At 40.6% G+C, this 16877-nt stretch overlaps 1 protein-coding gene and 1 long non-coding RNA gene across 2 annotated transcripts in view; one reads left to right on the top strand and one right to left on the bottom strand.

The window, feature by feature from the left end:
• LOC119009720 (catechol O-methyltransferase domain-containing protein 1-like) overlaps window positions 1-16877 on the top strand; it is an 81663-nt gene that overhangs the window by 1416 nt on the left and 63370 nt on the right. The window lies entirely within an intron of this gene.
• LOC119009723 overlaps window positions 15892-16877 on the bottom strand; it is a 61345-nt gene continuing 60359 nt past the window's right edge. The window contains exon 5 of the long non-coding RNA XR_005071809.1: window positions 15892-16797. This is a non-coding gene — a long non-coding RNA (uncharacterized LOC119009723). The remainder of the gene's footprint in view (window positions 16798-16877) is intronic.

The following is a 16877-nucleotide window of genomic DNA, read 5'->3' as shown; positions in this document are numbered from 1 at the left end:
ACTCAGAGGGTTTATACCAAACCAAAGCGTGATAAAAAAAGATATAATAGAATAACAATAACAGCATCTCTCCTGCTTTGTGTGACATTTGAAAGCATTTCGGCATCATTAGGCGTTACCCTCGACATCCTCTCTGCGCCCATAGACACATACATCATCTTCTCTGCATCTTTCGCACTTCGCTTTTATCTGTTTGTGTGCCGCCGCAATCTACATGCAATGAAAAATGCACGCTTGTATCAAGAGCGCACCTTCCAAAGGATATGGTTGGACAAACAATCTGATATCCAAGGTTAAGAACACAAAGATAATAAATCGCTTGAGTGTCATGTTCAATTTTCAGGACGGCATTACCCAGCATTATCCATAACAGGATTTAAATTGTTATCAGGACACTGAACAATCCACTTTGCGTCCGGCAAGCATCCTGCCTCTAGTGATTCATAGGGAGGAAACAACTATCACATTTTCCAGCGTCCCATTGCAGCCGCAGCGGAGCACCGGCACACTTCATGTACTCGGATGATTGGATGAATAAATTGCTTCCATCCTGGCTGCTGTTGACACTCATGTGGACGAGTGCTATCAGTTTTAATTGTCTTTCTTCCTTCAGCCAGCCTGCGTATACAACTCCTTCCTGCTTCTCCAGAGCACAAGGCCGCAATAAATTAGGTCCAGTCTGAGATTTGGCCCTGTGACGGGCAGGAACTCTAATGTTTTATGTTTTATAAATATTTAACATCTGCAGGGACCTCATGATGTCTGCAGAATATAAATCAGCAATTACTAAATTCCTCTAACTAAATAAATGACTGTAATGTAAGCATTTTTGATGACTAGGGCGTTACAAGATAACTCAAAAACAAACCATTTTTATTACTGCACCTGCACTTCAAACACCTCCAATTTTACTTAATCTCTTGCAAATTAACTATATATAGTCCTGACTTGCTGAATATGCTTTGAAGGAACTGTTATTGCTGCCTTCTGTTACGTTTACTGGCCACATTTTTTCCACGAGTCATATGTGGGAGGTCAGGATGGATGGCTGTACTCTTCCACTTGCCTCAGAATTTGGATGTGGGAATGACAAGATGACCGCATTACAGTTAAACAAGATGAAAAACCAATGGACGCCCCCTGCTAAACCATTTGTTGTGCTTGATGACAACGCATTCTGTGGCATTTTGCACGTTCAAAACACTGTAGCAACAACTCCACCGATAGCAGTTGGACAGTACTGTGTGGCTGACAGACTTAGTTAGACTAAATAAGACATAACTGCATATGAACAGCATGCATGTTTTACAGCTCTCACTTACTGTTGATGCTGGCTGTGGCTCTTGTATTTTAAGGTCAGGGCTGGTGAGGTTCTTCCAACTCTCAGAATCAGATTGTGATGATTTCAGTAAGAAATGCCCGACTAGGAACTTAAGTTTAAATCTGACTTGCCAGTTAAAATGGAACCCATGACTTCAAGCAGCAGTTGTCAAACTAAAGGGCGGTCCAACATCGGCACCATAGAGCCACTGTAGACTTATTAAGACATATGAGAATGAGACTTGGACTTCATTATCCTGAGGGGAAATTCCTTTCCAAAGCACCATACACATCAGACAGGCAATACAAGAACTGTACATACAACAACACACAGTAGCCTACAACAGTGCATACTAGTGCAGCCTGTGCTGTTGCAGCAGAGTATGCACCATCCTGCCTTCCTTTTAAACAGACAATATATTTCTGACACTATCAGGCTGACTTTTATTTCACTAAATTCAACTTGGATCCTTTCGTATTTGTTGCCTCCCTTTCTCTTTTTACTCTTCTTATCTTTATTAATGATTGATTAAAACTGTCTAAAGTGGGGAGGCAACTGAAGGGGTGGGCAGGCCAGAAAAAATCAAGAACAGCTGCTTACAGAACAGTTTAACAACGGTTATGAGCTGCAGTCTTTTCTTATCTATTTCTTCCTCTTTAAAGTGAACGTCTCACAATTACTTTGATTTGATTTTTTTTAACTGTCTGTTCACATCTTACAAAACATTATAATGCTAAAACATATTGGTTGTGTATCAGTGAAGTCTTAGTCAGAGATAAGGCACAGAAAACTGTATGTTAAACTACAGTATTTACTGTAAAAGCTGTCAACTGTCAACAAACTCTCATTTTTCTGTAGATTTCTCTTCAAATTTAACTTTATATACATTATTTTCTTTTACAAATGAGAGAAAAGTTCATTTCAAATGATGAAGATTTGCATTTTGAGAGTATGTCAGTTGACTGTTGTAATTTTCGTCCTGCTGTGTCAACAAAATGACAATTGTAAACAGACCTTCAACAGTAGAAGAACACATGAATAACCTGAATGCTGTGTACTATTATTATCTATATTAAAGGGACTTTTAGTCAATTTGAGAGTGACAGCCCAGCAGGTTGATTATGTTGGGGCCTTTTTGTTTACACTTGGATAACAGATTGTTCCTCTAATACATATCTGTCACAAATGCATGTATGAATGCACCATTAACAAAGCATAATAGGAGCATTGATTCAGTGAGAGCGATATACCTGCAGCCTACCTTTTTGTTCGAGCCCCTTGACTTATTGATATACAATCCGTCCAGCTTTTTCAGAAAATCTGAAAACAATCAGTGTGCCGAGCAGCACAATGCTGTGGCATTGATCACAAAAGGCAGCACTTTATTCCACACAAACCACAGGGATTGTTGCAACAGCTGCTGAGCATTCTGGTAAAGCGAATGATTTATGGCGGTGTAGCAATAACGATGAGACAGAGTCATTACCATATCGACAGGCTCCCAGATGGATTATCCTCATTGATTACTTCATGGCCTGTTGATAAGTATTTGTTTGAAACACAAATGGGGGGGAGAAATGTGCTTGATGTTCCTGCTCTGCAGCCTGCATGGAGATAACAATCTGCAGGTAATATTTCTAAGAAGCTCTGACCTTTTTTTAAACCTCAGACTGGTGTCATGTTGGAGTTTAGTTTCAGCTTTTCATACTGTGTGACTCCAAAGTTGCCAGATCAAAAGAGATGAGAGGTAAATAGTGTTCACATGTGCAAGATTTCACAGCTAATCACTGGCCACTCTGATTCATGGCACACCTCGCTCCGCTTGCCCGTATATCATGGGGTGCTGTTTTTCCCCCCTTCTCCCCTCCCAGCCTTCCCATCCTACAAACCGCGCCAAGGTCAGCTGAAGGAAATGATAGCACCACAAGATTTATGAGAGATTCACTCCCGTTTGCCTCCCTGTTTACAGAATACATTGACTCCCACCAAGGAGCTGCTTCCGTCCCCGGTGGTTTTACAAAGCAGCAGCCCATCTATTGGGTGTCACAGAGAGCAGGAGCCCAGCAGCTTGTCTCCTGTGACAGGTGCTAATTGAGAACCAAACACAGGTTGCATCCAGTTTAATCCTCAAAGCTTGTCTCTGGCCTTCTGCTACCATATTGGTATTGATAACCTTGACACAGAGACAGAAATCATAAGATGACTTATCACAATACAAAACTGTGACAATATTCATTGCAAAGCTTAAAAAAAAAAAGAAATCTGGCCAGTTTGCTGCATGCATTAAATGCTATTTAATGCAACTGTGAGAGGCCTTGAACTGCCAACTGAAAATGTTGACAAGCTTAGTCTCTAGAGCCCTACTCTCACTGGACTCTTATTACCAGGGGACCAAATGTGATTTAAATTTTACCCTCTACATTGTGTGGTGCTTTCGCATTGGATAAATGAAGTCAGTACTTGCGTGTACTGAGATTATTGCCGGGACACATGCTGGGTTGATCAGTTTTGGCCACATTACATTTTAAAAACAGAATAAGTTAGAGTTGTGCTTAAGAACTAGGTTGAACCAAGAAAACTTACAGACAACATGAAATTACTTTTGACGTACCAACATTTGCTTTTTTTATGTCCATAATTATATACTGTGACCACATACAATCTCCTCATTATGTTACCTTAAATCGCAGTTGAAGACCACTTAATAAGACATAACTTAAAGGGATTTTCCGGTGTAAGTTTAATCCATGGTCTAACACACCGTGACACTGAGTAAGACCCCGAGAGATCAAGTTTGCAGACTGCTAGTTTACGTAGTTTTAGCAACCTTAGGAATGACCGCACGATAATACATTGCAGTATATGCCTCCAACAAGAAACCGCCATCAAAAAGCCACAAATAATGTTTAGAACAGCACCAAACCTCAGCAACAGTACAAATAGTGTCTCAGCACATAGATTGAGGCATCAAACCTCCTCTAGCTTAGCTGGATTGATATTGTAAAGTGAACACAACTATTGAAAAGTGAACACAACTCACCACTCTCCTGCCACAGCTTCCAGTTGTGAGGAAGTCCTTGTCAATTACCAAGTGCGGTTTTTCTTTTTCTTTTTCATTCTTTTCCCTGTCCGCTCTCAATAATAACTGTTATAAATTGGTAGTTGGGACACACATTAAACTTGATTGCAATAATAATCATACATTTTCATCCTTGAGCTGCGGAACTCTACTGCACTCGGTAATCGACTCGCAGGGCTTCCCCACAACAGGAAGTTGCAGCAGGAGAGTTGTGTTCACTTTACAATAGCAATCTGGCTAAGCCAGCGGAAGTTTGATGCCTCACACTGTTGTGCTAAGACCCTATTTGTACCATTGTACTGTTTAGTGCTGTTCTGAGCATTATTTGTGGCTTTTAGATGGTGGTTTCTTGTTGGAGGCATATACTGCAATGTATTGTTATCGTGCGGTCATTTCTGAGGTTGCTAAAACTACGTAAACTAGCAGTCTGTAAACTTGATCTCTCGAGGGGGGGTCTTACTCGGTGTCATGGTGTGTTAGACCATGGATTAAATTTACACCGGAATATCCCTTTAATGTTAGAAGCATAAATACACATTTGCAGCTCACTCAGATCAAGTAATGGTTGCTTCGTTGCTCCTCTTGGAAATGACGAGCTTTCGTTGCTCCAAGCCTTCTCTGTCATCACTTTAACGTTCAACATATTATGAGCCGTGATCACAGCTGATAACTGTTCTGTGGTCTGAAAACAGGAAAAAGATGTTAAATGAAATACAACCCCAAATCAAAGAGATGCCAACTGGACTGATGTTATCAAATGACCCTCGTGTTTGGTCAGTCATTTTCAGTGGAGTCTTGATTTTAATGGACATGGCAGATTGGCATTGGATTAAGATCACAGACAATCTTTGCAATTATTACAAATGACTAGAGGCCTCAATGTAATGCTGTCCCATGGGAAAGGGGTTTAGGAAAGTACCTTGTCCTATTAGAAAAATCTAAAATAGATCTGTGTGAAAATGAAATTTTTATTATGTTCATTACAGCTACCAAATCGCCACACAAATCTTTGAAATTGGAAGATCATAGAAATCCCTGGGTTATGTTTAGTGATATAATTCAAGCTTCAGCACCATCATTTCCCTTTCAGCATGGTAATTACAGTATGTTTACTACATGGTAGAGTTTGTCCAACAGAAAACTTAATTAAGGGTTTTAATTACGGCCACTCAAATCATTAGCCACATTTTTTAGACTTCAAGGATACACACAATGTGTTTTGAAGAATATGTAAATGTTTGATGTTTGATAGATGTTGTGGTTTTTTTTGTTTTAGAAAAAAATATTTTTTTTATCTGTGAAAGGATGTAATCTCCAGTTGGCTGCCCCATCCACTATCCCAATCTCCACCCGTGCTGTAGCTTCATTACACACTGCCAAGGACACACTACAACCTGCATAGAGAATGAATATTGGCATTTCAGTGTAAATCATGTGCTGCAGAATCACCAAATGTGAATGTATTTCTATGGTTACTGGACACTTTCATGCTCAGCACACCCACGCAGGTGTTTGCACTTACTGGGGCTAATTAGACCTTTGCCAAGCTCTGCTGAGAGCTACATTGAGAATTACAGGCCGCCAGGCTTCATGAACCAATAAGGATGTGGAAGGTGTAATTTCTCCCACCCAAACACATGCAACAAAACTAATATGAGGGTCAGAGAGATGTCAATCAAACTCAGTCTGTACATTCCTGAGAAGAGTACTGCCTGGGCAAAATAAGCATAAAGACCTCAGAGTTCTCATATTGATTTGAAAAAGACAGTTTGTACACCCTTGACACACAGTCGAGCTGGTGCACCCACTTCAGACAAGACACATGCTATGGCTTTAAGCTTGAGAGCTAACTGAAAAGGTTGTAAAAAACGTCTTTTCAAACCAATTTGCAATTTAGGGGCTTCTGAAGATTTTGACTACTCCAGGTGAACTGTATGAAGCCATTTTGTGTAATTTACTAGACTAGATAATACCTGAATTATCTACTTTTTTTTTTTTTTTTTGGATATATTTTTCCTTGAACCTTACCTCAGTTTGGCCTTACTTCTGTTTGACCTGACTGTTTGGCTTTCTAATTGTTGTAGTTATAAAGTGTCTGCTAAGAGGAATGAAAAAGCATGAGCATGCCGTAGTTATAAGCTCAAACTCATCTCGCAGGTACAAAGAGAGAAACTAAAAACAAGTGTTATAAATCTCAACGTGAGAATCAGTGTGCGAGTGAAAGTAGCTCTTCAGTGGTCAGATTAATTGGAAGTGAGGGATCAAGGGTCGACCGGCCTTCACGTGTCCTTGGCAACAGTAATGGAGGGATGGTGAATGGGTGCGAGTGTGTCGCCCCTCGTCGGTGACAGGGTGCTGCCCTGCCCCTTGCTCAGAGCGGACCGGGGCTTTAAATTGCTTCCATCTCAGAGACTCTGATTAATGAGAATAGTTCTAATCGGAGTTCCTGAGGCCAACAGCATTAGTCTTAATCTTCCAGGCCCCATCCAGCAGCAACACTGACATTTAATGCAGTGCTAGTGCAATGGTAATGAGAATTCATTCCCCAACAAGGGAGCAAACTCTTCTACCCCCCACACAGGTCCTGGATTTGGGAAGGTTATTGGCCTAGAGTTTCAGGGGTTATTAGTTCTCCTCAGGCCATGAGGTACCTAAAATATCTTGTGTTTTACAGTCCACTTTGAGGCAGGACAAATTAAACTGTGCTTGAGCACACAGACGATTTAAGGCTCCTTTAAACAGCCGGGATGAAGTCTGGAAAAGTGCTGAAACGAAGAGTCGATTCAATCAGGAAAAATTGTGATCATTTGAATTATTTGGTCGCTTTTTTTTTCAATTTTCTTTTTAAATTTAATGTCTCTGGGTTTTAAAGTGTTTATCAAACAAAAATGAAACTTGAAAAAAAGAAGAAAATTAGATTAATTGAGAAAGTGAGATTACAGATTACATGTAGTCTGTGCATGTGTACATGTACGAGCAGAAGGTTGTGTGCTTGCCCGTGTTATGTTTGAATTTGACTATACTGAAAAACAGGCAGTCATAAAACAATTGTGTAAAATCAGGCAACCTCTATCAGCTGAATGAAAGCCATTCCTGCTGTCAGGCTCACTTGTACCGATGCAAACACTCCTCCTGTGCTCAGTTAGCAGTAAGTAAATTGCTCTGGGATTTGTATTGCCGGAATGCTTTAGCAGGTAATTCCTCTCTGTCTTTCATTTTGTTTGTCTGTGTTAAGTTCCCACTCTGGCCCCATCCATTCTCACATCCAGTTCCCGGCTTTGTCCATCCATCAATGGGCGCACTTTGTCAGTGCTGACTTCATCCTGGCGGCTGCAATCACATCCGAGCAGGGCCCGAGTGCCACCGGGGAGCTTTTTCACCTCCCATCTGCATCTCCCCGATCTGCTGACGGGGCCCCTGACGTGCAGTGTTTTCTATTGCACAGGCAAGCAAAAAAACACTAATGCTGCACCTCATTTCTCCAGACCACTCCTGGCCTCGCATGGCAAAGAGAGAGAGAGCGAGTGGGAGAGAGAGGGAATGAGGTGAGATTGAGAGAGGCAGGGAGGTAAAGAGGGGGAACATTTTCACGAAGGATTGGCTCCTGGGTCAGGCTACAACTCAATTTGCCTTTTCTTCTCAAATACATCAGTAGACATCACGGGGAGAAAATGTATCACTAATTAAGGCTTGATAAGCAGCGAGTCAAGTGCACTTTGAAGAGCGAGAGAGAAAGAGGAGGAGGAGAAGGAGGGAGTCGGCTACTCTAATGGAGGTTTCTAAAGCAATAGAGATCGTGGGGCTAGCATACATTTGCAATAGCATTTGATAAATGCTTAGTGTTAAATCAGCTTAATATGTGAAACCCCTACAGTACGTAGAGCTGTAACTGACAATTTATCCATTATAAGTTAATGTTACGATAACTTACTTTTTTAAGTTTTGGGGTCTTTATTTGATAGCTGATAGCATAGAGATAGGCAGGGAACATGAAGAGAAAGGTATAGGTTAAAAAAACAATGTAATCATCACAATGATTGTAAGGTTAACAATACAATACCTTGATGAATTATGTCCCATCGCGATGTGGCGAAGTGGAGGCTGGTTCAACTTTTATACCAAGCAAGCAAGGTTTTTAGTTTTGGCGTGTTTTTTCTCCTTTGAGGGACTAGCCTCACTCAAATGAATGAGGGGCTACAATGAACACTGACTATTCCTCACTTAAAATGTTTTCAGAAACCTATTTTAGACCAGAAATTGCTACCATGTTGTTCCTGTGTTGTGAAAGCTGGCAGCTTCACCGTTTCCTGTCTCAAAACTTCCAGACTTGTAGTACTTCACCCATCAGTGGGACTGTTTCGGTCCTGTGCGATGCAGTGCATTCTGGTTGTTCTTTTGAACAAAACGGAATACTACAGCAGTTTTTTTATTTATTATACCCAGTTTTAATCAAGTATTGTTTGGATCAATCCTTTAATCAATTAGTCATAAAATCTCAGATAATATAAACAATCTTCACATTTGAAATGCTGGAATTGATGAATGTTTGGTGTATTTGCAAAATGTTGCACTTATTTTAAGTGGCAAAGGGTTAAAATAAGAAATATGTCTATTATCTAAGCACTAAAAGTCAAAACTTGTCATTAAAAATGTTGCCAGACAGATTACAGATTTGCTATTTACCAAAGAAAAACTACCCTTAATGTCTTTGATTACAAAAACAACAGAGAGGGTAAAATATTTGATTAGTATGACTTGTAAGGAGCCAGTTAACAAAACTGAACGCTATTGGAAAATGTGTAAAAGCAAAATACTTTAAGACATTATGGTATTCTCTATTTGTCGTCTGAGTGGCTGGTAAACAGAGCCTGAGGGCATTGAGTGAAGAATGAAAATAGTGGAAACATGAATTTATATTATGATATAATTAGACAGGCTCACCACAACAGACGAGAGTTGATTGAATCAATAATCTGGGCCTCTACATCTGTTTCACAGAAACAAGGATGACACCAACAGTGCTCTTTAGACGAGAAATTCACACAACTCCATGATTCAGACTCGTTTACATCAGAGAGCACTAATTAGACTGCGATGGAGGGTTATTAATAGGCTGGACTTTCCAGAATGATCGTGTTATAAATGGGCCCTGTCAAGACTTTCCTCAACCTCCAAATGAGTATTCTCACTTCACTGCCCCCATCCCAAGAATCAGCACCAGCGCCGAATAACAAATGATTGCTATTAACGGTATTGTTAGTAATGATGCCCGAGAACAAACAAAAGTCCATAAATAACAATTTGCTGAGGAAAAATGAGCCTTTAAATAAGACAGATACCAAAGCTGAGTTGTGGTAAATGACATCCGAGGGCCCGGAGAAGAAGAATGGAAGTGGCTGCTGTTTGGCTGAAAGAAAGAAAAAGAGGAGTGATTGATACAAAGTCTGATGTAGGGAATGAAATTTGGCTGCCTGATGCTTCCCATGCAGGGGTGTAATGTTATTCCCAGATTACAGCTTACTCCACACACACACACACACACACACACACACACACACACACACACACACACACACGCACACACACACACACACAAAATCCCCCACCAAACACTCAGCTGAGTGGGCTTAAACAACAAAGCGACTCCTGCTCAAGTCGTTTACCCGGACACAAAGGCAATTCCTCATATTAATTAAGCGCTGTCAACGACGTGCTCGCTCCCTCTCGCCAAGCACATGTCCGCAGCTCTGATATGTGGGCTAAGTGTTTTCCCTGATGCCTCACTCTCAGCCTGCTTTTCACATAAAGCCTCTAGTGGGAGCCGCTGTTTACAGAGTCAGTTCCACTTACGCAAATCCCCCTGCCGTGTAAACAATATCCACGGCGACTAAACAGAACGCCGGCGCAGTGTGTTTACGCCATGAAAAAATGTTTATCCAATTAAGTGACATTTCAATAACATAATCCTAAAACCATGAAGGCTTTTAACAAGATTACATGACCTACAGAGAGGCAAGAGAGTCACCCGCTCTGTGAGATGCGGCTCAATAACATTAAACGCAGCAGCAAAATACGGCCATAATTATTTGGAGTACAACCTTCCAGTGGCTGGTGGCAGTGGACAATAGGCTTGTCTATATGTCTCTAAGTATGAAATATGACATTTACAGAAGCCAAAGCGGATCTTTTTTGTGTGTGTGTGTGAAGAACATTAATTCAGTAGCTCAAAATGTAAAAATGAGAGCCTGGCACTCACCACGATGGGAAAAGAAACCAGATTTGATTCTAGTAGATGAAAGCGTCAACCGTTTTGCAATAACTCCAAGGTGTACAACTCAAGCTAGTGCATCAAAATAATGGGACACATAAAACCGAGGCCCCCACGTTACATGCAGAAAACAAATACGGAGAAGAAGGTATCAAAATAATGAAAGATTGTTTATGTATTGTGGCATGAAATGGGAGGGTGTGTGAGAGAGGTGGCGGCGGAGAGAGGTGATGGTGACGGATGGACAGAACTGACAGTGCGGTATTCATCCTGCACGCTAGAGCGCACGTCCTGCTAGTGGCGGTCGACAGAGCAATAAATCACAGGCCCCTCCATCCTGTATCTACAGCTTATTACATCCACCATGACAAATAAATAATAATCCCTGTCAGCACAGCCCTTTGCTCAAGGATTGAGTCTGAAAGCGTTTGCTCATCACTCCTATTCCTGAGTGAAAACACCTGAGCAGGGGAATTGAATGCAATGGTTTACTGGCCCTCTAAAACTCTAAGAGACAGTGGGGTAAAAAAGAAAGAAAAAAAAAGGCAGACAGCAGCCAAAAGGTCTGACAAATATAAGAGGGCGCGGCAGCGTACAATAGAAACACAAAATATTATGCTGCTCAGCAATCACCATGGTTATAAACATTATGATATTCTCTATTAGATGGATTATAATGGCTCCTTTATGAATTTTCAGTGGTGGAACATGTATTCAGAAGTGCCACAATGAGCAAATACTCCACTACGAGTAAATATAATGAATTTTAAAATGTTTCATGAGACAATTTTTTTTTAGTAGTATTTTCAGCAAAATTCATGTAAATATTAAAAGTTAATGTAATCATCAGGCAGAAGGACCCCCTTAAAACATTATTGTATTGTTTTATACCATAGCTGTAACTCTAAAGCACTTCATAATACTATGACTCAATAACAAAATGGAAGGTTTTGATCAAATACAGTGATATAGAGATTGTGACAATATTGTACTGATGATACTGATCATCATTATGTGTATATAATTACCATGTAGGTAAAGGAAGGAATTAAAACAAGTAGAACAATCTTTTAAGAAAATTACATCACACAGCTGTTAAAAATACTTATGCCATATCATAATGTAATCATATCCTAAATGTAAAACGATACTCGTACTTCCATAGTAATATAAAATCAGAATCTTGCCCAACAGATGCATTAACTTACTAGTCCAAAGTCTGCTAAACAAGTATGACTGCAGATACCATTAAAGACACAGAGATCTTCTTCTCTGTGTTTTCACTAAGGCGTTTGTGACTTTTAACAATATAAGGAAGAGTTGTCATTAGACAGATACACATAAATGACACTAGGGAGGATCTGCACAATACAGCTGGCGAAGAATAACAGAGAATAACAGAGCTCTCCATACAGAGAGGTCCCTCAACAAAATGCTGGAAACCACTTGACACACAATGAATCAGGCTTTAAGTTGCCCATTTCCCCTGATTGGTAATCCACCCTTTCACAGAAGTAAGTGCCAGTAATAAAGTAGGCAGATAATGTAAGTAAATGTAAATTCTGTCAGATGTGAATGTGGAGTAGAAGTAAAGTAGCATAAAATGCAGGCAAAGTATGAGCATAAATAAGTCATGGATCCATGGATAAAATGCACATAGTCAAAGCTGTATGTGAGTAAATGTTCCACCGCTGTGGACATCATGAATGATAAATTACTGCAAAAATGTCTTATAAACAGGTCAAAGTATGAACATGTAACAGTGAGGTTTGAGCTAAATCAAATATAATTTTCTATTTAGATAGATCCAGCAGTTATCTAATTGTTTAATCAATGAATGTGCAGAGCCGCCGGCTGTATTGTGCAGATCAATACAAATTGATTTACATGTGTCTGCAGAGAAGCACATCCGCCTCACTCCTTGCCTCCACCTCCCCTCACATTATTTAGAGGACGTGTGGTGTAAAGCTCATTTCAGGCCTTTGTCCCTCATGCCCTCGTGTTTCTGTAAACTGTGCAAGACCATTTAATCTTCCTTAGATGAGGAACCATTTACTTTGCACCATCCTTCAATAAAAATTAAAAGCTCTCATAAAAGCAGGAATGAGAGCGGGCCGGCCTCGACTAAATCAAAGAGCGTTGTTCTTTCAAAAGCCGAGCCTCAACCCTTCACGGGCCCGTTTTATTTTGACATTTGTGGTTGACTTGAAGCGTTAAAAAGAAAATAAAATGCAGATGAGAGCCCGCTGTCATAAAGGTTAGTGAACTGTAAATGGAGCTCTCCATCTTCCCATATAATAGGTGTAAAACTGTAAACATGCTGAAGGATGTGAGAGTACATGTCCTGCAGCTCCTTTAGGGATTGTATAAACATTAATCATAGAATCACTCGGCCATGATTAATCATGAGTAGTTGATCACACTGATCTCTGAGAGGGAATAAGGAGCTCATCATTACCATCTCATAACATGGCCTGTCACTGTAAAACGCAGTTTACATCCACAAAAGGAAGAGATGGCATCAGTGGATCATTTATGAACGTAAACAAGCTATCTGGAATCAAGGTGAAAGATGGGACATCTGGCTAAATGCGTTTCTGTAAAAGTAAACTCAATATATCCAACACCTCCTTTTATAGTTATATAAAATAGTGTTAAAACAGCGAGTTAATCAGTGAACAGTCTTCAGCCAAGCTAGCTTCTCCTTCTTCTTAGGCACAGCAGTGGTTTGAGCTAAATGCTACATCAGCATGCTAACCTCCTAACAAACAGGTTTCAGCAACTTATTCTGGCTTATTTTCATGCTAATAGTGCTAATAATTAGAGGATTCATCCTGTGTTAACTTGTCTGCACCATTCCATCTCACAGTTATTTGTGATCATTTTCAGTCATAACCAAGCTGATGGACCAACCAACTAACAGTGCAATCCATAGTCACATGGCTAAAAATGTTAAAACACTGGCTGTTTATAGCTAACTTACAGAGCATGCGCTGCTTTTCTGTGATTTGCATTACTACAAATGGAATACATTTAAGCATGGAGGTTATAGTTGGGAATATTCAGAACATATATGTAATGACCTGGTTCAGGAGGTCACAAGAAAATGGTCAACATTCCCAAAGAAAACCAAATAAGACCAAATTAGACCGTCAATTTAATATTTACAAAATGAGATGGGGCACAACAGGGGCATCACATCTGTGATAAAGAATTATTTTTTAAGAAGTTATGTCAAATTACTAGCTTTTTCCAATTTTTTTTATTGTATCCCACAGCATTCTTCAGCAAATGGAGTATCTTTATGTTGTGGACTGATATCGGCTTGGGCTCTGACAATCTTAGAAGAGCATTTTCAGAAATTTTTTGAACTATCTAAATCTAAAGTTAATCATATCTAATTTAAAGACAAGACAAGAACCTTCAAATAAGCCTGGTTGTTCAACCAATTTGTGTTTTAGTTTTTTGTTTTGTTTCTTATTTAAATTGGGGGTAAAACTGTTTTATACAATGACATTCAGCTCCTCGCAAAATATGACAAAAAACACCTGTCAGCTTCTATTTATTGTCAAAGACCTGAGGCGGGTGCATGTTGGCGACCTGTCGACCTCTGGCTGCGTGAGTTAAAACAGTAGATCACCCAGAGAAAGACGGTGCGCAATTAACATGTTTGTGGAAAACACTTAATCTTCCTCAAGCAAACATTGTGTCTAAACTCAAGAGAACTGGCGATATTCCACACAACAAGAGAGCTGGTGCAGTAAGCCATATGTCAGCTCGCCTTCGGCAGATATGAGTCAGCTGCTTTCAATCAGTTTTAATTCAGTTTTTCATGTTGGACTTAGTGAATTATTGAAATCTTAATCCGCTGAATCATCTCAGTTGGGACATTCCGTCATTAGTCAAATAGGCTTCTAGGAATTCTGTTTATTTCCATGTTACATCTCGTGGGATGGACAGAGCAGGCACCTGGGTGGGAGAAGCCTGTTAAGAACTGGTTTTCCACCGCTAGCCCTGTTACATTAAGCGGGTCGGGAGTTCACGCCCCACTCTTCAACTCTTCAGGCTGAGCTTTGAACTCCTGACCCAAAGTGAGGGGGGAGGCCCTCCATGCACAGTAGCTGCATTTACAAATGCATGCTGACTCCATGCCAGCAAAGCGGAATCGAGAGGAATCTGATAACATCTCGCTTTAGAAGGAGCTGCTCAGCCAGCCCTTTGTATTTATGGGCAAGTCTCATGGTTACCCCCCGACCATAAATCATGTTAATTGGTTTACTGATAAAATGTCTGTCAGGCCCCATTCACATAGTGCTGTGGCACCCACAGTTACTGTTTAATCTTTGTCCTGCTATAGTTCATCTGTTTAACTGACTGAAGGTGAGGAGGAGTGGAAAAGGGAGTTCTTCTCCATATCAGAGCACTGCACAGTGTGATGCAAATTACAGCCACTGCTTGGTTGAATTGAATGATGAATGACATGACTTTCACTGCAGAAAAAACAAAAAAAAAAAACAGTCGACAACAGAGGTCAGCAAATCAGCAGATCACCTTTCCAGGTCATCAGATGTAATGTTTCCCATTGAAACCCATCTCTTGAAACAAAAAGAGACTTCTAATTGCTATTTGTCACGCACGTCTCATCAGTATACTGAGCTGCTGCCTTGTGATTTGTTCAAAGATGGCAGTATCTCATTCCTCAGGCCAGTGGTGACAAATAAAAATCGTTCGAAAAGATCCCTGGGTTAAGAGTCCCCTGTAAATTGTATTGCCTTTCTGGCAAGGACATTGAAGCCCACAGGACTAAATTGTCCCTCGTCAACGGATAGACCACACACGGACGCTCATTTACCTGTCAGATTAAGATTAGGAGTGACTCTGCTCCAGGCCATATGGCACAAAACCAGGAACAGTACTTGGAGAAGGAACTATTTGTCTCTGAATATGTCAGCGCTTGTTAATTTAAGAAAATCAAGACACATTAGGAAGCGAGGCATTCAAAGCCAACTCCGCTTATCTTGTTACAGAAAACGACTGTGAAACTTCTCAACTTTACTTTTTCAAAATGCAAGTGGCGCATAAGAAACCCAGCTGTGCCGATAGTTCATACTTGCAGATAATTATACACAAGTTACTTTCCAAGTAGCCCGTTTGCCTCCACGAAGAGCTGAGGCAATGCAATGCAATCTACTCTTATTTGGCTGGCGTTGATCTTTGCATGATTAATGGTTTGAAAGGATCCAGAAAAAAGGTCAAATGCAGAGTTGGGGATGGAGCAGCTATGCGGGGTAATTAAGACAAACATGATTAATAACCCCAAGCTGCCACTGTGTTCTGTAAACAAGACGCAGCCAGATGGGATGCATATTTTGAATATTGTACATTAGTTTTCCAGAACATAAGGGTGCACAGCTATTCAGTGCACTTTTTAAATAAGCCGAATATTAATGTTGTTAAAACACCATAATAGTCTGTGATGTATGATGGGAGTGCATTAACGTAGCAAACTTTATACCTCATTGACGCTGCACCATCCATCTAAAAATAGCTTTACATCACTGACTACAGTAATGGAATAGAAAAGTCGTTGGACTTAATTGCTCCCGAGCTTTATTGTCTCCAGAATATGAGCCGTAGATAACACAGAGTACAGTATAATAGCTCCATCATGGTGACTTTCAAGACAAGCTGTGATTACGGTCCTGACTGAGAGGGGAAAAGTCTCCCACTCTTATTCGATCCATTATCTCGCCTACTCTCCTCGTTCTCTGCCCACCAGTGTGACTGACAGTATAGAGGGATCAGGTCCAGCTTCCAGGGAAGGCGGGGAGACAGGTGTCAAAATGGTCCAGCAAGCAAATCTAACCCTCGCTAATCAGCCCTGTTGTTCCTCTACAATCCATGTCTAGTCCGCAGCTCTCATTCCGTATGAAAAACAATTACGGCGGTTTGAAGTTGAGCGCGCACTAACTCACCTGTCTCTTCCGATGAGTGTAAAGACGGAGCAGAGGGAGGGGAGAGAGCAGTGGAAGAGACGGAGGGAAGGGATGGAGAGGAGAGTATATCGCTTCTCTGGCGTCCCAAGTAAACAAAGATATGTCGGATGCTTGATTAACAGCTCAAGTCGAGCTGGAAGACACAGAAATATTGAACCATGAGAGGTTAGAAAACACGGAGCCTAGAGGACAAAAACAATGTTTTGATTAAAG

The sequence above is a fragment of the Acanthopagrus latus genome, chromosome 20 (genome assembly GCF_904848185.1).
Source record: "Acanthopagrus latus isolate v.2019 chromosome 20, fAcaLat1.1, whole genome shotgun sequence".
NCBI lineage: Eukaryota > Metazoa > Chordata > Actinopteri > Spariformes > Sparidae > Acanthopagrus > Acanthopagrus latus.
The sequence above is the reverse complement of the archived record's forward strand: the minus strand, read 5'-3'. Positions and strand labels throughout refer to the sequence as shown.